We start from the raw sequence: 24,183 nt of genomic DNA, 5'->3' as shown, positions 1-24,183 counted from the left end.
CCATGCATGCAAAATAAATAAAATAAAAATAAAGATGCAAACAAAACAAAAAATAAAGATGGGAACAAAACAAATAAAAAATAAAGATAAGGGAGAAATTATGATACTAACCTTATTGCGCTATTACAACCTTACTATAAAAATACACAAAAACAAATACGTGAAATTAACTAAAAATTAAATTAATAAAATAAACAAAAATTACAAAGAAAAAATAAATTGAAAATTAAATTACAGAATTTTAAAGAAGAGAAAAAGAAAAGAAATACTAACCTTTAAATGTAGATTTACTCTCTTTTTTTTTTTTAATAAGAAAAAAAAATACAAGAAAACAAATAAAAGAAATTATTCACAAAAATTAATTCTATGAATTAAAATTACTTACCTCCCCGGCAACGGCGCCAAAAACTTGTTGTGCAAATTTTAATGTACTCGCAAGCGCACGAATCTATTGTAGTATAGACTAATGGTGACGAGTGTCGATCCCACGAGGAGGTGGATTTTAATTATATGTAGAATTAATTTTGTAAATGGGTTGTTGGATTTGTGGTGGAAATGATTTGGTATATGCTAAAACTTAAATTAAAATGGCGAGAATAAATTCTAAAATTGGAATTGCAATGGCGAGAATAAATTGAAGATAATTCTATTGAAATGACGTACTTGGGTATCTGGATCCGTATCAACATGCATCATGGGCTAAATAATCCGTATTAATGCCAATTAAATCATGAGGGGGGAATCCACACCTCATGAACCACGCTCTAATCAATATGGTGCTAAGGGCTTATCGTGCCAAATAATAATAACCTTGTACTAGAGAGCCGGTGAAACCAAGGCGGTACTAGACAAGATTAGTATTATTTGTCGACGAGAAGTCAAAACATCCACAAAAACTAGAGGGGAAGAGAAAATAAATTTACCAAATTAAGCCCATGACACATGTTGAGACTTCACCTTCAACCCAAGCTTAAAAGAAAATTAGCCACTCATAATTGAACTAGGGGCAAAATGAGAATTTATTAAAATACGAAGAAAATACAAGATGGAGAAGGAATTACAGAAAATGAATCCCAAAAATGGATTCAGAGATATCCAATTAGGGGGGGGAGGCCCCCTTTTTATAGATACATGGAGTAAATCATGGCCATCGGATTAAAAATAGTTTGGACGCTCAGGATTGCGCCACGTCATCAGTCAACAGTCCACGGTTTGACCACGCGGATGAACAGTAACACGGTTTGACCCGACTTTGAACAGTAACGCGGTTTGACCCGGATGAACAGTAACGCGGTTTGGTTGAAAATAATCCTGTGTGATGCATGCACCGTACGCGAGATTTTTCGTCCACTGATATGCTGCCACGTCACCATCAACAGTACATAAGAATTTTAGTCCAACAGGATCGTGACACCTCATCAGTCAATGCCACATCATCGGTCAATGCCACGTCATCATCCGTCTATGTGAACAGTGTCGTGAACAGTAACATATACAGTATCGTACACGTGAATAGTACCGTACATGTGAATAGTGCCATTTTTCCTTTTATGCTCCTCCTAAGGTTTTCGACCGTCCTGAGTTCAAAAGTGATGTCCGTTTTGCCGTCTGATCTCTCCTTTATTGTGAAATGACTATAATGCCCCTAAAATACATAAATTACTTAATTAAAATAAAACACACGTAATTAAATCATAAGAATGTTAAATACATAAAAGTAAGGGTTGTTAGTAAGACTTGAAATGTAAAATGACGGTTTTCTCCTTTATAAATATGCATTTTCTAACACTCAACAAGTAGGTTTGACTGTTGGCTTCTAATTAGCATATGAATTTAACTAGAGCTAAAACTGTGTGATCTCATGAATAAATGCATATGAAAAAGACTCATATATCTTACTTATTAAGGTTCTCTTTATCATATTGTGTAAACTAAACCCAATTTTGCTATAGATTTTGTGCGAGGTTGGCCACAAATATGCATGTTATATCATCATGACATCACTAATGATGTATGAAACATACATGTATCATGTTTGTTGACATTAATATACTTATAATATTAATTTTGATGATAACAAACCATATGTATCATAGGTTAGAAATATTAGAGTCTTAAAATTCTTAGGCTGATCAATAAGTTGGAATAAATTTTAGATTTTGGATAAAAATAGATAACTATTAATATTGAAATGGCAAATCAATTATAAAAGGTTAACATGATATTTGAATTTGGTCAGAAATAGTTAATTTTTTAATGGGAAACAGCTAACTAATAAATCTTAGAAAATAATAGATTTGGTTGAGATATTGCCTTATTTTAGGAGATTTGGCCAAGATATTTTTGGGGATTTGCTAACTATTTATTTATATGTAAATATAAATAAGGAAAGTAAGATATTAGGCTAGATGGTGTAATTATTAATTCCTATGTTTATTCTTCTATAAGTAGAAAGATGTGTAGGTTATTTAATCGAGAGAAAATAAGAATAACAAAGACTTTATTTTATATCTTCTCTTCTAAGTCTATATGGTATCAGAGCAGAAATACGATCTTTGGCATTTTCTCTAAAGAAATTACTTCGTTCAAGCATGTTTGATATTTTATCTGAGTCTAACTCATCTAACACCTAGAAAAAATATTCTGAAACCTTAGCCTCCAACCATGAATTGCATCATGCCCTAAGAATTCTCACATCTTGATATTCCTATAGCAATTACGAAAGCAACCTAATAGGTTAGAAATATTAGAGTCTTAAATTTCTTGGGCTGATCAATAAGTTGGAATAAATTTTAGATTTTGGATAAAAATAGATAACCATTAATATTGAAATGGCGAATCAATTATATAAGGTTAACATGATATTTGAATTTGGTCAGAAATAGTTAATTTTTTATTGGGAAACAGCTAACTAATAAATCTTAGAAAATAATAGATTTGGTTGAGATATTGCCTTATTTTAGGAGATTTGGGCAAGATATTTTTGGGGATTTGCTAGCTGTTTATTTATATGTAAATATAAATAAGGAAAGTAAGATATTAGGCTAGATGGTGTAATTATTAATTCCTATGTTTATTCTTCTATAAGTAGAAAGATGTGTAGGTTACTTAATCGAGAGAAAATAAGAATAACAAAGACTTTGTTTTATATCTTCTCTTTTAAGTCTATATGGTATCAGAGCATAAATACGATCTTTGGCATTTTCTCTAAAGAAATTACTTCGTTCAAGCATGTTTGATATTTTATCTGAGTCTAACTCATCTAACATCTAGAAAAAATATTCTGAAACCTTAGCCTCCAACCATGAATTGCATCATGCCCTAAGAATTCTCGCATCTTGATATTCCTATAGCAAATACGAAAGCAACCTGAACTTGTATTAATCATCCTATTGCTAAATATCTATCCTATAAAAGACTCTCTCATAATAGTAAGGCAATTACTTCTAAAATCTCTCACTTGTTTGTTCCACGAAACATTCAGGAAGCACTTAATGATTTGAATTGGAATTAGTAGTGATGGAAAAGATGAATGCTCTTAGCAGAAATGGCACTTAGAAGGTAGTTGACTTGCTAAGAGAAAAGAAGTTAGTGGGGTGAAAATGGGTATTTACTGTGAAATGCAATGTAGATGGAAGCATAGAGAGGTACAAGGCGAGGCTTGTAGCAAAAGGCTTTACACAAACCTGTGGGATCGAAAACTAGGAAACATTTGTGCCAGTAGCCAAGATAAACTTAATTCGAGTTTTATTATCCTTGGATGTGAATTCAAATTGCCCTTTACATCAGTTAGATATAAAGAGTGCATTCCTAAATGGAAACTTCGAAGAAGAAGTCTTTATGAGCCTACCACATGGCTTTGAGGAGAAACATGGTAAAAATAAATTCTGCAAATTAAAAAAAAATCATTATACAGTCTTAAACAATCCTCTAGAGTTAAAAGCAAGGTTTGCATGCTTTAGGAAGGTTGTAAGGAGCTCTGGTTACTGTCAAAGTCAAGCAGATCATAGCATGTTTTATAAACACTCCAGCAAAGGCAAAAGTGCTATTTTAATTGTTTATGTAGATGATATAATCCTGACAAGTGATGACAGTGGCAAAATTTGGGCACGTTAAAATATTTCCTTTGAGATCAACGACTTGGCACATTGAAATATTCCCATGGAATGGAGTTTCCAAGATCTAAGGAAGGCATATTTGTAAATCAACATAAATATGCTCTTAATTTGCTTGGTAAAACAGGTTTACTTGTTTGTAAAGCAGCTGAAACTCTGATTAAGCCTAATCTAAAGCTACAATCTGTCAAACCTGAAGGTGTGGTGAACAAAGAACAGTACCAAAGATTTGTAAGTAGACTGATTTTATCTGTCGTATACACATCTAGATATAGCCTTTGCGGTAAGCATGGTGAGCCAATTCATGCATTCCCTAGACCAGAATAGTTTGATGCAGTCTATAGAATCTTGAGGTACTTAAAAGGGACTCTAGGAAGTGGTTTATTATTTTGAAAATGTGACCATACAAATATTAAAGTCTATACTTATACGGATTGGGTTGGGACTATAACTGATAGAAGATCAACTTCTGGTTATTGTACCTTTGTTAGAGGTAATCTTGTTACTTGAAGAAGCAAGAAATAAAATGTGGGGGCTAAGAGTATTGCTGAAGCTGAGTTTAAATCAATTGCTCATAGGATTTGTGAAGTAATATGGAATAAAAGGCTATTAGAAGAGTTAAAGTTTTGTTAATCCTCCCCCATTAAAGTATACTGAGACAATAAAGTAGCCATCTCAATTGTTCCCAGCTAGGTTCTACATGATAGAACAAAGCATGTAGAGGTAGATAAACACTTTATTAAAGAGAAACTCGATAATGGACTGATTTGTATGCCATATATTCCAACTACTAAGCAGATTGCTGATATACGTACAAAAGGAGTACGCAAGGAGCAGTTTAACAGTTTGAATGGCAAGCTGGCAATGGAAGATATCTTCAAACCAGGTTGAGGGGGAGTGTTGGAAAATAGAAGATTTGGCTGAGATATTTTTGGGGATTTGTATATAAATATAAATATTAGGCTCAAGTGTAATTATTAATTCCTATGTTTATTCTGTGTATTCTTCTATAAGTAGGAAGCTGCATTAGTTATTCAATAAAAAATGAATAAAAATAACAAAGACTTTATTTTGGATTTTCTCTTTTAAGTCTATAATAAATTCCAAAGAGGACTTTTTTTTAAAACAGTAAACCTTTTACTAGAAATGGGTAGTTGATATTCTTTGCAAAGTCTTTGGATGAAAACGACAAACCAACATTCTCTAATGGTGATTCGACAATTCAAAATTGTTGCATAACAGTAACATACACAAAGTCAAAATGGCAATCCAATTTCTGTTAAAGCGATCTGATAACATCCAGAATATCAACAACGACTACTTTTCTTTCTCCAATTATAAAAAGGCTCCATCAAATTCAATTTCAAAGGAGATTAATTTCCACCACTGTTACAAGGGTTTCTTTTGAGTATTCAAATTGTCTTGTGCTTAAAATTTGCTTATGTTAGCCTAAAGGACTAGGCATATTGTAATTTTGATGATAAAAAATATGTGTCTAAAGTAAATTGAAAAATATTGTATTTCACATTTCACTAGTTCTTCAAGGATAATATTTACAATGAAGCGAATCACATGGAATCAAGTTCAAGACACTCAACCGACAACAGCGCAATCAAGAACAAAGTTTAGAGCTCAATGGACTCATTATTATGACGATTCTTGTAAAGCCGGTATGATTTAATATATGAATGGTTTAGCATTTGAGAAGCTCAAGATTTTGTTTAATAAATCATTATTTTTTTCATAAATCAAAAGTTTTACAAGTATAAGCTAAGTATTTTGTGAAGTTAGTTATTTTTCAAGATGTGGGTTAGAATAAAAAAGTTTTACAATCTTTGATTTTAATAAGTATTGTTTTGAATTCCGGAGTTGGACTTATTTGCAAACATTTGAAACTTTTGGGCCAAATTATAATTTATGAAAGTTTAAGGGCTTGAGTGTAAATATCACAAGTGGACAGAGCGGTAGTGGCTAACTGCCTGAGGGCTAGCGGCTAGCCGCCTGAGGAAAACTTCACACTTTTAAATTTTGGACTAAATTGAAAAAGTTTTGAAAACTTTGAAATTTATAAATATTATGTTAAATTTTGAAAAGGACTATTTTGAAAAATATTATCATCTATTGGGCCATATAACAATGTCAGAGATTTTTTGGAATAACAAGCTTTATTTAGAAATTCTGAAGTGGACCTATTTGTAAAGTTTTATGACATTTTGGGCTATAGTATAATTACAGAAAGTTATGGGCACAAATGTAATTTTATGAACAGTCCTACTGCTGCAAAATTCAAATTTAATGGTAACTCTACTGTTCCTAAGCAACAAACTAGATAAATTAAGGGGCTAGTCGCTTGCTTGCTGTAATTTGCATATAACGACTAGTTTTCGGGCTATAACTATAAAAACTCAACTTTTACTTCAATTTAAAAAAATTTTGCAAGCAAAAACAAGTGCATAAAACATATATTGAGCTTTCATTTCACAAATTATCATATATTGAATCATCATTGTGCTATTATTTGTAGATCCACTATAAAAGAGAGTTGTTTATTGTATTCTTCATTTTTTTTTATCAAATTTGTGAGTGTATAAGTGTGAGAAACATTTGGGGTGAAGAGATTGAGAGATAATCACTCGGTTGTAAAGGTTTATTGACCCATTGGAAGTCAATTGTAAAGAACTTAAAGCCTTGGGAGGCTTGGATACTGAAATACTCGAGCTTGGTTGGCTTGGAGGCATGGACGTAGACAGATATTGCCGAACCATGTAAACATTGTTGTGTTTGCTCTCTCTTCCCTTGCTCTTTTATTAATCTACTTTATTGAAATTATTATTTTTTATTTGATTAAGGTAATATATTAAATTGTTGTGCGAATTGTAGAGCGTAAGTTTTAAAATCTCAATTCACCCCCTTCTTGGGTTGCATAACTTGCATTTCAACTTATTCTTTCATAGATTCATATTTTGAGTTGTGACTTGTACACACACACTTGTGAGAGTGAAAGTCATTGTACTCTTTATTTCAATATCAAAATTGAGCAATTGTAAGTGTGGGAAACACTTTAAGAGAGAGGTGTAGGATCATCTCAAATTGTAAAGTTTTTATTAATACCTAGGAAGTCAATTATAAGCATCTTGAAGCCTTAGATTGTAAGGCTTAGATAATGGAATCTTCAAGCTCGGTCAGCTTGAAGGCGTAGACGTAGGCGAAGTTTGCCTAACCGTGTAAAAATTTTGTGTTTGCTCTCTCCTCCTTATCTTTTCAATTTTATTTATTGTTAAATTTACTGCCATTGAAACTCTTAAGGCATTAGTTGAAATTGTTTTGTAATTTCATTTGCTTAATTTTTTAATAATCGAATTCACCCCTCTCTTGGATTACCTAGCTAGAACTTTATTTGGTATCATAACAAGGGTTTCTTGTTAAGATTTAACCATCCAGAGTAAAAGATCCACAACAACCCAAAATAGGGAAAGACAATCCGCCATTATACCTCATTTTTTATGGAAATGATTATCGTTATTGGAAAATTAGGATGATAATTTATTTGCAAGCATTAGATTATGAAATATGGGAAGTTGTTTATGATGGTCCATTCATCCTCACATCTAAAAAATGAAGAAGAGGAAGAAATTTCAAAACCTTCATGTGGATGGAATGAGTTGGAAAAGAGAAAATATTCTCTTAATTTAAAGCCATGAATACTCTATTTTGTGCTTTAGATAAAAAGGAATTTTATAAAGTTTCAGGTTGTTCTAATGCTAATGAAATTTATAGAAAACTTGAAGTTGTGTATGAGGTGACTAATCAAGTTAAAGAGTCTAAAATTAGTAAATGTACTAGGCAATATGAGTTATTTCAAATAGAATAAAACAAGTGTATAGAGACAAAAATGTGAAATAGTGAAAATGTGAAAAAAATCATTAGGTCATCATAAAAAAAATAGAGACAAAAATGAACAGCCATAGAGGAAGTTAAGGATTTAAATACTTTATCTATTGATGATTTAATTGGCTCACTTACCTTTTATGAAGAATATTTAATTATCGAAAAAGAAGATGAAGACAAAAAGAAGAAGAGTATTGCCTTGAAAGCCTCAAAACTCGAGAGTGATGAAGAAAGCAACTTTGAAGATGAAGATTTCACAATAATTGCGGAAAATTCAGAAGATTCTTCAAGAAACCAACTGAGCGAAGAAAGTTCAGAAATTTCAAGAATGAAAAATAAAAGAATGAGGCAATCATTTGTTTTGAATGCAGGAAGCCTAAACACATAAAATTAGAACGACATCTTCTCAATAAATTGAAGAAGAAGGTTATGGTACAATATGGGATGACAATGATGAAGAGTCTACAGATAAAGAAGAATTGCATGAGGTATGAAACTTGGCATTTATGGCTATAGGAGATGAATCATTTGATGAACTTAAAGTGGTAAATGATTTTCCTTCCTATGATGAATTATTTGAAGCTTTTAATAATTGCATGATAATTTAAAGAAAATTAAAATGAAAAATGCTTCTCTTAAAGAGAAAAATTTAGAATTTTCAAATGAAAATGATTCTTTAAATGCAAAGGTTAAATGTCTATAAATAGAAAATAAAAGGTTGCATGGTGAAATTATGTCTTTTAAAGAAAAACAAAGCATTACATTTGAGCATGAAAATTCACTTGTGAATAGTTTGACGAAAATGAAGCTCTTAAGACAGAGAAAAATGAACTCATACTGTTTTAAAATTCACAAATGGTCACAAGAATTTAGATAAATTGCTTAGCTCTCAAAAATGTATTTTTAACAAAGGAGGCATGGGTTACAAGCCTAATTTGAAACAAAAATATTTCAAGAATCACTTTGTTAAGAATACTTCCATTAGTAATCAAATCATTTATAATTATTGCAAAGGAAATGGTCGTATGAGCTATACTTGTCCAATTAGGAGAAATATTTATCTAGGTATTAGAAATATTTGGATTCTGAAAGGAACCATTACCAGCATTTAAGGACCCAAAATGATTAAGGTACTTAAAAACTCAATTTGAGACTTTTTCCACAGGGATTAAAGAAGAAAATGAATAAATGGTATTTGGATAACGATTGTTCGAGGCATATGACTAGTGACTACTCTCGGCTATTAGGTTTTACAAAAGTAAAAAATAGTGGGGAAGTGTCCTTTGGAGATAATTTAAAAGGAAAGATAATTGAAATTAGTAATGTCTGTAGAAATTCTTCAAACTTTATTGAGAATGTATGTTTCGTAGAAAATTTGAAACATAATTTACTTAGCTATAGAGTTATTTTTTATAAGTCAAAATGTATTATTGAAAATGCATGTGGTCGTAAAATCTTGTTTGCTGGAAAAAATATGCATAAATGTATACATCATTTATATAGATTGTGCATCAATTTCATGATAAATATTTTTTAGCATTACATGATGATAGTTGGTTATAGGATAGGAAACTAGGTCATGCAAGCATGGATTTGGTTTCAAAAGTTTCTAAAGATGATTTAGTTAAAAGTCTTCCAATGATTGGTTTTCAAAAGAATAGATTATATGAAGCTTGCCAATTTAGAAAGCAAATCAAGTCATCTTTCAAAAATAAAAATCATATTTCTACTACAAAACCTCTTCAAATTCTTGATATGAATTTATTTGGACCTGCTAGATATGCAAGTCTAAGGGGTAAATATTATACATTTGTGATTGCTGATGTTTTCTCTAGATACACTTAGATATTATTCTTAACAAATGAGGATAATGCCTTTGATTCTTTTAAAATCTTTTGTAAAAAGGTCCAAAATGAAAAAGAGTATGCTATTTCTTGCATTAGAAGTGATCATGGTGAGAAATCTAAAAATTATGATTTTGAAAACTTTTGCAATAACTTTGGCATTCAACATTAATCCATCACTTAGAACTCCACAGCAAAATAAAGTTATTGAGAGAAAGAATAAATCTATTAAAAAATGGCTAGGACCATGTTGAATAAAAATATTTGTTATGTTTTAAATCATGTGTTAATTAGACCTTACCTCAATAAAATTTCCTACAAGCTTTGGAAAGATAGAAATCCCAACATTGGCTATTTCAAAGTTTTTGGATGCAAATGTTTTATATTGAATACAAAAGACAATCTTAGTAAATTTGATCCAAAATTTGATGTGATATCTTTATTGGATATTCAAATAGAAGCAAAACTTAGAGTGTGCATAATAAAATAACCTTGGTTATTGAGGAATCTATATATGTTATGTTTGATGAGTCTGACCCTTCCATTATAGAGAACAGAAGAGTCTTCAAAAGACAAAAAAGATGATCTACCAAGCAAAAATCAAGACAAGCAACAAGAAGAACAAGCTAACTAAATCAAAATGAATGTAATTCTCAAACAGTCCCAAAAAATGGAGGTATATTTCTTCTCACCCTAAAGAACTAATTTTAGGAGATCCTTCATGAGACATAAACACTAGATCATCACTTAGAAATATATGTGAGCATACTATATTCATATCTCAAATTGAACCAAAATATTTTTCCGATGCAAAAATAATGAGTCTTGGATTATGGCCACGCAAGAAGAGTTAAGTCAATTAGAGAGGAATAATGTATAGAAATTTGTTCCTAAACCAAAATATCAATCTATCACAAGCACTAAATGGGTATTTGTTGAGCGTTAGAAAATGTATATTTATAAAGGAGAAAATCGTCATTTTACATTTCAAGTCTTACTAACAACCCTTACTTTTATGTATTTAAGGTTCTTGTAATTTAATTATGTGTGTTTTATTTTAATTAAATATTTTTTGTATTTTAGGGGCATCATAGTCATTTCACAATAAACGAGAGATCAAACGGCAAAATGGACATCACTTTTGAACTCAGGACGGTCGAAAACCTTAGGAGGAGCATAAAAGGAAAAATGGCATTGTTCACATGTACGGTGCTATTCACATGTACGGTACTGTCTATGTTACTGTTCACGACACTGTTCACATAGACGGATCGATGATGTGGCATTGACTGATGAGGTGTCATGATCCTGTTGGTCTAAAATTCTTATGAACTGTTGATGGTGATGTGGTAGCATATTAATGGACCAAAACTTGTGCGAACGGTACATGCATTACACAGGATTATTTTCAACCAAACTGCATTATTGTTCAAAGCCGGGTCAAACCGTGTTACTGTTCAAACCGCGTGGTCAAACCGCGTACTGTTGTCTGATGACGTGGCGCAATCCTGAGCGTCCAAATTATTTTTAATCCGATGGCCATGATTTACTCAATGTATCTATAAAAAGGGGGCCTCCCCCCCTAATTGGATAGCTCTGAATCCATTTTTGGACTCGATTTTCTGTAATTCCTTCTCCATCTTGTATTTTCTACGTATTTTAATAAATTTCCATTTTACCCCTAGTTTAATTATGAGTAGCTAATTTTCTTTCAAGCTTGGGTTGAAGGTGAAGTCTCAACATGTGTCATGGGCTTTATTTGATAAATTTACTTTCTCTTCCCCTCTAATTTTTGTGGATGATTTGACTTTTCGTCGACAAATAATAATAATCTTGTCTAGATACCACCTTGGTTTCACCGGCTCCCTAGTACAAGGTTATTATTATTTGGCACGATACGCCCTTAGCACCATATTGATTAGAGCGTGGTTCATGAGTGTGAAAACCCCCCTCATGATTTAATTGGTAGTAATAATGAATATTTAGCCTATGGTGCATGTTGATACGGATCCAGATACCCAAGTGTCGTATTTCAGTAGAAGTCTCTTCAATTTATTCTCGCCATTTAAATTCCAATTTTAAGATAATCTAAGTCACTTTCACCACAAATCCAACCACCCATTTACAAAATTAATTCTACATACAATTAAAATCCACCTCCTCGTGGGATCGACACTCGTCACCATTAGTCTATTCTACAATAGATTCGTGCGCTTGCGAGTTCAATAAAATTTGCACAACAAGTTTTTGGCGCCGTTGCCGGGGAGGTAAGTAATTTTAATTCATAGAATTAATTTTTGTGAATAATTTTTTTTTGTTTTCTTGTAGAAAAGACGGTGAGGCCAGACATAAAAGATTGGTCATTAAGACTTGATGATGCATTATGGGCATATAGAACGGCTTTCAAGACCCCGATTGGTATGTCACCCTACAGGCTAGTATATGGAAAAGCTTGCCACCTACCTGTGGAACTCAAGCATCGTGCATATTGGGTCATCAAGAAATTCAACTTTGACATGCAGCAAGCCAGCTCAAAAAGAAGATTACAACTGGCAGAACTTGAAGAAATTCGTAATGACGCATACGAAAATGCCAAGATTTACAAGCAACGAATGAAAGTCTTCAATGACAAGCAAATTATGAGAAAATCGTTCATTCCAGATCAGAAAGTGCTTTTATTCAATTCTCGCTTGCACTTACTCCCAGGTAAGTTACGCACTCGATGGCCTAGTCCCTTTTATTGTTCATACTGTTTTTTCACATGGGGCAATTGAAATTAAGGACCCAAAGAACGGTGTCACGTTTAAAGTTAATGGTCAAAGATTAAAGCCATATCTAGAGTACCAACCACATGGAGAAGACACTGAAATAAATTTGAGTGACCCACCAGATTTGAATTGATTTTTTTTCTCTTTTCGGTGGTTTGATTTTTCTTATTATTCTTTTGCTAATTGAAATTATTTTTGCATAAGTGTGTTTGTTTAACCATTAAGTTTTCTCTTATCATTGTTAATCATGAGTACCATACTTAAACCGTTCCTCCTGAACATTCTTAAACCACTTCAACGTGTAAAATCTCATCTCAAAAGGCAGATTCGATTTTGTAAAACACATCGCATTTGGGCTCTACAACCACCAGAGTTAGTAGCCTATGTTGAGGGTTTAGAAAGCCAACTCAGAGACATTGAGAGAAGTGTTTACGACATCCAGTTGGAGCTTGAGGTAAATTCAATAAGAGGACGATTTTAATTTTCTTTGTGTGTTTTAATTTGTTTTTCTATTTGTGTGCTTTAGTTTGTTACCCCGGTGAAGTGGCGGATAACGGTACTCCGTGACAATCAAGTCGGTTACTTCCGTTTCCCATAATAACTGATATTCTGAGGCGAAGGTATGGACAGAAACGAGACTCTAGCGAAGCTTCACAAGCGATTCCCTTCACTTCCTCAGAATGCTCTCCTTACAATCTATAAAGCTCGGTCCGAACGCATGCGATTGCTCATGAGGAATAACATCCCTGCTGATATTTGTTGGTTAATCGAGGCAAAAGTACGATTGGCAGGTGAGTTACCTCCAAAATTTATTGCATTCATGCCTGGTTGTGGTAAAGTAAATTATGCAAGAAAACGACGAGCTCAAAGAATTTATGTTGCTTGTCATAAGTGTGCCAGAATGAGTTGCGATAAAAAACTATGTTCTTTAGGAATGGTGTCTAATAACAGGGAAGATAAGATTCAATTCATTAGGGATGGCTTGAATAAGGAGTCATTGGATGATATCTTTTTGTCTGTTGAAACGCATTCCAGTGGATATGTGCAAGGAGCGATTCTCCAGTTATGGCCATTATTCCAGAAAGAGCATGCACGATATAGTCTCGGGAATCTGACTATAAACGACGTTGTTTGCCAGTTTATAAGAAAACTGGATGGGAAGCCTATCCTCGACTCAGAGAGGGCGTTCAAGCCGTTTCTGGACGTAAAACCAGAGGAAGATGTGAGCCACAGTCGCAACTACCTGTAAATATCCTTTTACTTTACTGTTATTTTATTTCACTGTTGTTTTATTGTTTGCATTATTGTCTTTAATAATTTTATTACTGTTTGCTTTTTCCTTTTTACTGTTTCCTTTTTTACTATCGAGCCACGTGCTTTACGCGTTATTTGACACTGACATGCTACCTCATACGCAGCTGTGACCCACTGTCACCCAGATTCTTAAATATGATTTTTTGTCAAGAACTCACAAATTGTTTTTGAGAAGTATCACAATGGCAGATACTCCCAATAGACAATTCAAGAACATTTGTGTGCTTTCTGGATTTAACTATGGCAAACATAAAGAGTTCGTTGAGGCAGCCATAGATCTTGGTCGAAGAATAGCAGAGAGAAAATTACACTTGGTGTATGGAAGAGGTAACCGAGGGTTATCAAAATTGGTCTCAGAAGCTGCTTTTGTCAGAGGAAGTCAAGTGTTAGGCATCATCCCACAAGCCCTAAAACCTGTGGGCAGTTTGTCTGACTCGCCGACTGGAGAAGAGTTAGTCATCTCAGGTATGCAAGAACGAATAACTGAAATGCTTAATCATGCTGATGCTTTTATTTTCCTTCCAGGAGATCTTACAACACTAGAGGCACTTATCACACTAGCATCTTGGGCCCATCTGCACATCCACCAAAAACCCATCGGTTTGTTAAATGTTAATAACTTTTATGATGGCTTCATCGCATTTCTTAACCGTGCAATAAAAAATTATTTCATTCATTCCAATGCAAAAAAGCTCTTTATTTGTGCTCACACTGCTACTGAGCTACTGGATCTGTTACAAGTTTATAGACCGAAGCCAGACCCCTGGACCTTTGTGTTGGAGCGTCCAAATAATGATGGTAATAGTAGCCGTAGTAAGAAGTACAAATTAGATTTAACTCTCCGCCTGTAAATATTTTCTTCTGTGTTGCACCATCCAGGTGATGTCTTCTAAACTCTACTTCTTTCCTTTAAAACATTGAGGACAATGTTTCGTTTTGGTTGGGGGGAGGGAATAGTCGACAATTGTGGAACCTTGGTTAAGTTTTTACTAATTTTTTGTTGTAGAAACTAACTGTTGCTAATTTTTTGTGTTGAAGATGGTTGAATATGGAGTGTAGTGACTCTAGAAACGCATCTTCATCCTTTAAAAAAAACATAAAAAATAAAAAAAAATTCAGACATTTTCTTTTTCTTTATTAAGTTTTGATGTTCATTTTTCTTCTTCTTTTTAATTTCTCCTCTATAAATATACATTTTCAAATTTTTGAGTCGAAGATGGCTGAATATGGAGTGTAGTGCCTCTAGAAACGCATCTTCTTAGTAAAAAAAATCATTTTCTTTTTCTATCATTTTCAGTGTAACTTTTCTAATTAGTTTTTATGCATCCTTTTCACATTTCTGCATGCATATTTTCCTTTCATGTTTAGGATAGGTTGGGGGGTATAATGTTGTTTAAAAAAAAAAGAAAAAAAAATTTGTGTGATTTGTTTTAACATTGAATGACATGATTAATTTCAAATTTTAATATTTGTATTATCTTTGGTCTTAAGTGATGTTATGCCATGTTTGCTACTTTACATGTTGATGTCAGAGACAAATATGAGTTGCTTGAAGGAATGAGCATGTCATAATAAGTACCAAGTGAGTTTTTGAGCCTATCATTTTTCTTGGAGAGTAACCATTTTGCCCACTCTTTATACAACTTAGCAGTTTATTATTTTATACACGATCTCTAGATTTCTTTTGAGTTAACCCTTAAAAAAAATTTGTAAAATAAAAAAAAAAAGAAAAAAGAAAAACAGTGTGTTGCTACATTTGGAGGCCCATCTAACTAGTAGATATGGAAGATTATTTAGAGCCCTAAAAGATGATGGAAAGGCCATCTTGGATCCGTTTGAGCCTTTCTAGCCATCCCTTTTATCAAATATCCATAGTTAACCCTTTTGAGCCTTTAAAAAAAAACTTTTATTTGTCAAACTTATCATCTTGACCCACTCCGATTTGGAGTATTACCCAATATCTTACAAGTTCCATCACCTATTATGTTTGAGAAAAATGTAAATAAATATTTTGTACAGTCAAGTTATGCCCAAAAAAAAAAGAGATATTGTTGTTTAAAAAAAAAGAAAAAAAATTGTTGTTTCAAAAATAAAAATAACAATAATAGGTGAAATCCACCTTGCAACTTCCCTAAAAAAAAAAAATTCTCTGCATTTTTCTCAAACATACACTTTGTTTTCCTTATTTCCCTTCTTTGTTAGCCATGTCCCTAGCCTACGTTACGTCCTAATAAAAGTCCTTCTTGATTTTAGGGAACTATAGTATGAAGTAGAAACTAATTATATGGGCTAAAAAGATGTAGTGGTGCATAAAAAAAATAAAAAATAAAATAAATTGGGCTGACTAACATTTTTATTTGACTTGAGATCGTATTATTTCTAAGCTGAGGGCATATTTCTTTCATCTTTGTGAGAGCATGTGATATCACTTCTTTATTATTTTCTCTCTCAAGTACCATTCATTGGAGTGACTATTTTTATTGGGTTTAATTTCTTTGTGAGAGTGTCACTACTTCCAGTGAGATTTTGGGGTTTGACATGTCATTCTCGAAAGTAGTTATGACAATCTACTAGGCTGATTCATGTGGATGGTTGATGTGGGTGTGATGTTGCTTTAGACTGGAGATAATGCTTATACTTTTATTTGATTGCTATCATTAGTTTGATTGAATAAACAAGATTGTTTAAAAAAAACAAAAAAAAATTGTGTTTGAATTTTGTTTTCGCTTTATTTGCTAGGGACTAGCAATAAGCTAGTTGGGGGGGGTGTTGAGTGTTAGAAAATGTATATTTATAAAGGAGAAAATCGTCATTTTACATTTCAAGTCTTACTAACAACCCTTACTTTTATGTATTTAAGGTTCTTATAATTTAATTATGTGTGTTTTATTTTAATTAAGTATTTTATGTATTTTAGGGGCATCATAGTCATTTCACAATAAATGAGAGATCAAACGGCAAAACGGACATCACTTTTGAACTCAGGACGGTCGAAAACCTTAGGAGGAGCATAAAAGGAAAAATGGTACTGTTCACATGTACGGTACTGTCTACGTTACTGTTCACGACACTGTTCACATAGACGGATCGATGACGTGGCATTGACTGATGATGTGTTATTGACTGATGAGGTGTCATGATCCTGTTGGTCTAAAATTCTTATAAACTGTTGATAGTAACGTGCCAGAATATTAGTGGACCACAACTTGCGCGTACGGTACATGCATTACACAGGATTATTTTTAACCAAACCGCGTTACTGTTCAAAACCGGGTCAAACCGTGTTACTGTTCAAACCGCGTACTGTTGACTGATGACGTGGCGCAATCCTAAGCGTCCAAACTGTTTTTAATCCGATGGCCATGATTTACTCAATGTATCTATAAAAAGGGGGCCTCCCCCCCCCCTAATTGGATAGCTCTGAATCCATTTTTGGACTCGATTTTCTGTAATTCCTTCTCCATCTTGTATTTTCTACGTATTTTAATAAATTTCCATTTTGCCCCTAGTTCAATTATGAGTAGCTAATTTTCTTTCAAGCTTGGGTTGAAGGTGAAGTCTCAACATGTGTCATGGGCTTTATTTGGTAAATTTACTTTCTCTTCCCCTATAATTTTTGTGGATGATTTGACTTTTTGTCGACAAATAATAATAATCTTGTCTAGATACTGCCTTGGTTTCACCGGCTCCCTAGTACAAGGTTATTATTATTTGGCACGATAAGCCCTTAGCACCATATTGATTAGAGTGTGGTTCATGAGTGTGAAAACCCCCCTCATGATTTAATTGGTATTAATAATGAATATTTAGTCTATGGTGCATGTTGATACGAATCCAGATACCCAAGTGTCGTATTTCAATAGAATTCTCTTCAATTTATTCTCGCCATTTAAATTCCAATTTTAAGATAATCTAAGTCACTTTCACCACAAATCCAACCACCCATTTACAAAATTAATTCTACATACAATTAAAATCCACCTCCTCGTGGGATCGACACTCATCACCATTAGTCTATTCTACAATAGATTCGTGCGCTTGCCAGTTCAATAAAATTTGCACAACAGTATTTAGGAATAAAATTGATGAATCCGATGTGATTGTAAGGAATAAAGTTAGATTAGTGGCTCAAAGATACAACCAAGGAGAATAAGTTGATTTTAATAAAACCTTCGCACCTATAGCTAGATTGGAATCCATTATAATGCTAAGAGCATTTCATGTTATAAAAATTTTATCTTGTTTCAAATGGATTTTAAAAGTACAATTTTAAATGGTTATATTATGGATGAATTTTATGTGAAAGAACCCCCTGGTTTTGAAAATGAAAAATTCTCAAATCATGTTTATAAGTTGTTTAAAGCATTATATGGTTTAAAGCAAGTACCTAGAGCATGATATGATAAACTTAAGAATATTTTATTGGATAATGATTTTTCAATATGAAAAGCAGTTACTGCTCTTTTTGTTAAACATAAGGACTAAGATATACTTTTCAAATCTATGTTGATGATATTATCTTTGACTTTATTGATGAGTCCTTATGTAAAGAGTTTTCATCTTGCATGAGTAAAGAATTCAAAATGAGTATGATGGGAGAATTGAAATACTTCCGTGAACTTCAAATTATACAAAACAATGAAGGAATTTTCATCAATCAAGCCAAATATGTAAAATATCTAATCAACAGATTTGGTATTGATAAGTCAAAGATCAAAAGCACTCAAATGAGCACAACTAACAAGCTTGATAAGGAGGAAAAAGGAAAAGAAGTTAACATAAAAAATATATCAACGTATAATTGGATCTCTACTTTATGTCATTGCTAGTAGACTTGATACCATGTTTAGTATATGTTTATGTGCAAGATTTCAATCACATCCCAAGGAATCCTATTTGCTTGCTATTAAACAATTTTTTCGTTATTTGAGTGGTACTGTTGATCTTGGTCTTTGGTATCCTAGAGAAACTCAAATAATTTTAACTTGTTACTCGGATGCTGATTTTGCCAGATACAAAGTCGATAAAAGGAATACTAGGGGAACTTATCACTTTCTAGGTCACTCACTTGTCTCTTGGTTTAGCAAGAAGCAAAATTCAGTTACACTTTCAACTATTGATGCTGAATATATTGCAGTTGGTAGGTGTTGCACATAAGTCATTTAGATGAAACAAACCCTTAGAGACTACGAATTAACCTTGATCATATGCCTATCATGTGTGATAATACTAATGTTATAAATCTATCAAAAAATCTTATTTAATACTCTAAGACTAAGTATATAGGATAAGATACAATTTCTTGAGAGATCATGTTCAAAAAGGGGATATTGCATTAGAACTTGTTTCATCCGAAAAGTAACTTGCAGGCATCTTTACAAAACCCCTTAGTAAAGACCAGTTTCTCAAAATTTGACATGAACGTGGGATGATGAAATTTTCACATTAGCATATTCTTGAATGTTATCAAGCTTATTAGACTATTTATTTTGTGGTTATTGTTGATTGATTTATTTGGTTTTGAAGTTTATATAATGAAATATGCATTTATATTTCATGCATTCAAAATAACCTTTGAGACATTTTTAGTTCATGAAATGACCTTGGAATGGAATAATTATTGGCCAAAGATCAACATATATGAGCGAAATTATAGTTAACAAATGAACGAAGAAGAAAACCTAGGAAGCATCTTATTGCACGAAGTCGGTGAACTATTTTCTGTAATCGACTAACTATTAAAAGTCAGAGGCCTCTTAATAGACAATCGGTTCATCGTTTATGTGTATCGGTTAACCAGTATAAAACATGAAGTTTTCACCACGAAAATGGTTATCTGCTTAGGCCAATCAGTTCTCCGTTAATACCTATAGGCTCTGTGTTTCTAAACAGTAATCCATTATCCTCAATTGGTTAATCATTCATTTGTGGATTTCTTAAAATGGAATTTGATATAATTCACTTTCCCACTGCCCCTATGGTCAGACGTTTTCATTCGTGCTTCATTTCACGAATGGTAATTAATATCCTCTTACTTTGTTGATTTGGATAATTTTGAACAACTCTTAGTGCGTGGTAGTAGTGTTAAAGAGTTGTTAAAACAAGTAAGATGGGAGTGCATTGAGTATTGAGGAGAATGTGTATCCAAATCTTGTCAAGGTGTTCTATTTAAACACAGAGCTTTCTGCCACTAGACTAGATAGGATAGTTACAAATATAGGTGGAATACCAATACAGTTTGATATAAAGGATCTAAATTTGATTTTAAGAACTGAGAATATGGGTTTAAAGCTTTGTACTTTGAGGAAAAAGCTTATATGTAACCATTTTCTACATGTTAACGAGGTGAGAAACATTTGTAGGCGTAGAGACCTTTTCGATGATGTGTGCACCCTCTTCTTTCCTTCACAACTTTTACCTCTACAAGTTTGAGTACTTCAAAGCATACTTCAGCATGTAGTTACTTCTAGGAAAGGATATGCTGATTAGTGACTCGATTAGATGTTGTTAGATTGTATTTTCCCCAAAGGCTGGTTAACATTGGGTACGTGATTCTTAGACACATGCCTAGTACACCTGAAGTCAGTAACTGTTTGCTTCATACAGTAGTATAATCACTCAGATTCTATGACATTTTCAGGTTCCTACTAGTGAGTTGATCTTTGAGGAGACCATGAGATTAGGTGCTGAGGCTATTACTGGGTTACGATTTCATAGGAGGACTAGACAATGGGTTAAGAGTACAACTGCGAAGAACCAAGACACCTGATTGCCCTGAGGATGATAGGATGCTCAACGACATCCTCTTTGTTGATCAATTACCAGACTTTCGTTTAGGAACGAGGGCTCAGGTATCACATCCTGCTGCTGAGGTACATCCTTCAATAGAACCTGCTACTGAGGTACATCCTTCAACAGAATCTGTTGCAGAGGGATATAATATGAATACCAACGAGCCTTCAACCCTTAAGGAGCCTCCAATCCCTAAGGACCTTATGCAGCAGTTGCTCGGTGAGGTTCGACCTATATCTGAGCAGCAGAGTCAGCTTCAGTCCCAGTTTACTGGCTTCCAACTGAGTGTACATAACCAATAGGAGAGGATCCTTGATCAGCAGCAGCAGATTTTGGACAGCCCACAAAAACTTTTCACTGCTCTCGGTGTTCCTCTTCTATCTTGCACAGACATCATTTTTGCATCATTTTTTATGTTGCTCTTATTTTGGAACTTTAATTATGTTTTATTATATATTCAACATGGATAATGTGATTGGTTTGCATCTTCATTTTTGTGATCATTTGGATGTTGTGATCTCTCTGATCTAATATTCTTGGATTACTTTTTTAATGTTCATTTTACTAAAGAATTTCTTGAGTTTATGCTTAATGATAAGGGGAGCCAATCTATTTGAACTTGTTAAATGAGCATATTTCACCTTATTAAAGTGGTTAAAAATTGCATAACTTGTTAAATTGGTACTTTTTTAAAACCCGTAAAAAACTTAGGGGAAGCTAGTATTTTGGCAATATTTCATACTATGAATACATGTAAGTTTTGTCATCATAAAAAAAGGGGAGATTGTTGACATAAATATACTTATAATATTGATTTTGATAATAACAGACCATATGTGTCATAGGTTAAGAATGTTAGAGTCTTAAATTTCTTAGGCTGATCAATAACTTGGAATAAATTTAGGGAAATTATCCACCGTCCACCCCTTTTTTTTAGTTTTTTTCAAAAATACACAATTCCTTTTTTTTTTTGCTGGAATCCACTTGAAATTACATTTCTTTTCACTTTTCCACTTTCATTTGGAGACCGTTAAGAAAACTGACAAACATTGTTTAAATGACTTTTTTACCCTTAAATGTAAAAGATAAATTATCCACCAACGACCTTTTTTCGTATTTTTAAAAAAATACATAATTCTTAATTTTTTTTTGAACTCCACTTGAAGTTATATTGTTTTGCACCTATCCACCACTGTGTCGTTGTGAAATGACAAATTTACACTTATGATGGCAGCAAAGTTCTAACAGTGTTATAACGAGAGTGAACCAATGAAAAAAATGTTAACTTCAGGTGGAGCGCTGCAAAAAAAAAAAAATTGTGTAGAAGCTCAAATTTCAAGGAAGGAATACTAATGCAATAGGCTTGAAAAAATAAGGAAAGAACATGGCTACAAAAGAATTGAAACAAATCTGGAACAGTGCAGTTGCTATATCAACATTGCTGTAGCAATCATGGAGCAACGACAGAGAAAATTTCGTGCGGGATAATTGCAGAATTACGATCTACAGTTTCCTAATCTGACTTATGCGCGACCTAGGCTTTCCTTTACCCTAATTTCAACTATAAAAGAAACACAAATCATAAGGAATAGAGAGAGCCGTCACCCAAGGAGAAAAACACAAAGAAACAAAAGAAAAACAAGATTCAAGAGAGAGATTAAGGGCTTCAGAAGAGAAAAAATTGCAAAGATCAATTGGGAGCTCAATCCTTCTTATCTTTTCTTGTTTTCGTGTTTTCTATTTATTCATGGGGATGTGTTTCATGGTTGAAACTTTGTTCTTTATTTTTCTTTTGCAAATCATGAACTAAATTTATTTGTAGTTGAGTGATAAACAATCTTGATGGTTTATTGACTGAAAATATGTGTTGCTGCATGTTTGCTGTAGCATTTTGTTTTGATAGCATTTATTTTTATTCATTATTTCGGCTGATCACCCATTTAATGATACAAATTAGGAGAGAGCCATAAAAGGGTCTATCTTAGTGGAACGTATCAAAGCAATACTTGGTTTTAGATTAGGTTTCCTAGATTGAGTTTAACTTATCCCAAAAGGCCCATGCTTAATCTAAAATTAGTGATGAATTAGACATAGGCATTTATCTTGTAAGGTAAATAGAACCTAAGCGTGTAATGTTATATCTTATGCTGGCATAATAATTGATCACTGTTAGGTTGCATATAGATATAAGATATCCAACATGCGACAACTGAGGATACATAAAGATTCTACCTAGTGCTGTAACAAATGTTGTAGCAACCGAACCAAAGAATAGAAAAATAGTCAAAACTATTAAGAGAGTTTATTCACTCAACTACTTTATATTCCCATTGGTTTTATCCTTGAGGTTGACGTGATAATTTACTTTGTTGCATTTTATTTATTGCGTTTTTATTTTAATTAGTATATTAATTTCATTAATTGTTTTATCTTAATTTAAAACAAAATCTGCACTGTTAAGATTGCTGTAGCAAGTCTGATAACATCAATCCATGTGAAGACGATCTTGAATACTTATCACTTTATTACTTGTTGCGTACACTTGCACGTTGACACTAATAGTATTAGTATTTAAATCCAACACTTCTATAGTTGAAAGTGATGATAACGAAAGTGACTTTGAAGATGACGGCATTGAAATGATTGCTAGAAAGTTTAGAAGGATCTTCAAGAAGAAAATCAAGAGAAGAAACTTTGAAGATCTCATGAGAGAAAACCTTAAGGTGGAGAAAGGGAAAAATGAGGCAATTGTTTGTTTTGAATGCAAAAAGCGTGGCCATATAAGATCAGAGTGTCTACTTCTCAACAAACTCAAGAAAAAGCCATGGTGGCTACTTGGGACAATAACGATGAAGAATCGAGTGACGAAGAAGATTCGCAAGAAGTGTAAAACCTAGCACTTATGGCAATAGGAGATGATGAACTTGATGAGGCAAATGATCTTCCTACTTATGATGAGCTATATGATGCTTTTAAAGAATTGTATAATGAATTGATGAAAACCGGTAAAACGAATGCATGTCTTAAAATGAAAATGGAAGAGCTCACAAATGAAAATGAATCTCTAAGTGCAAAGATTACATGCCTAGAATTAGATAATAAAACATTGCATGATAGAATTGCGTTATCAAATGAGAAACCTAGCACTTCAAATGAACATATGGAATCACATGTAGATGATTTGAAAAAGGAAAATGATATGCGTAAGAAAAAAAATATTGAACTTAGTGATGTTGTCTTAAAATTTACAAATGGACAAAAGATGTTGGATAACTTACTTAATTCACAAAAATGTGTGTTTGACAAAGGAGGTACTGGCTACAAGCCAAATTTGAAACAAAAGTATTATAAGAATTATTTTGTGAAGAAGAACTTCATTAATAATCAAATTGTATGTCACTATTGCAATCAAGATGGTCACATAAAGTCTAGATGTCCAGTTAAAAGAAATGCATATTATGG

This window comes from Citrus sinensis, chromosome 6, assembly GCF_022201045.2.
Source record: "Citrus sinensis cultivar Valencia sweet orange chromosome 6, DVS_A1.0, whole genome shotgun sequence".
Taxonomy (NCBI): Eukaryota; Viridiplantae; Streptophyta; class Magnoliopsida; order Sapindales; family Rutaceae; genus Citrus; species Citrus sinensis.
This window is presented reverse-complemented; position numbering follows the sequence as displayed.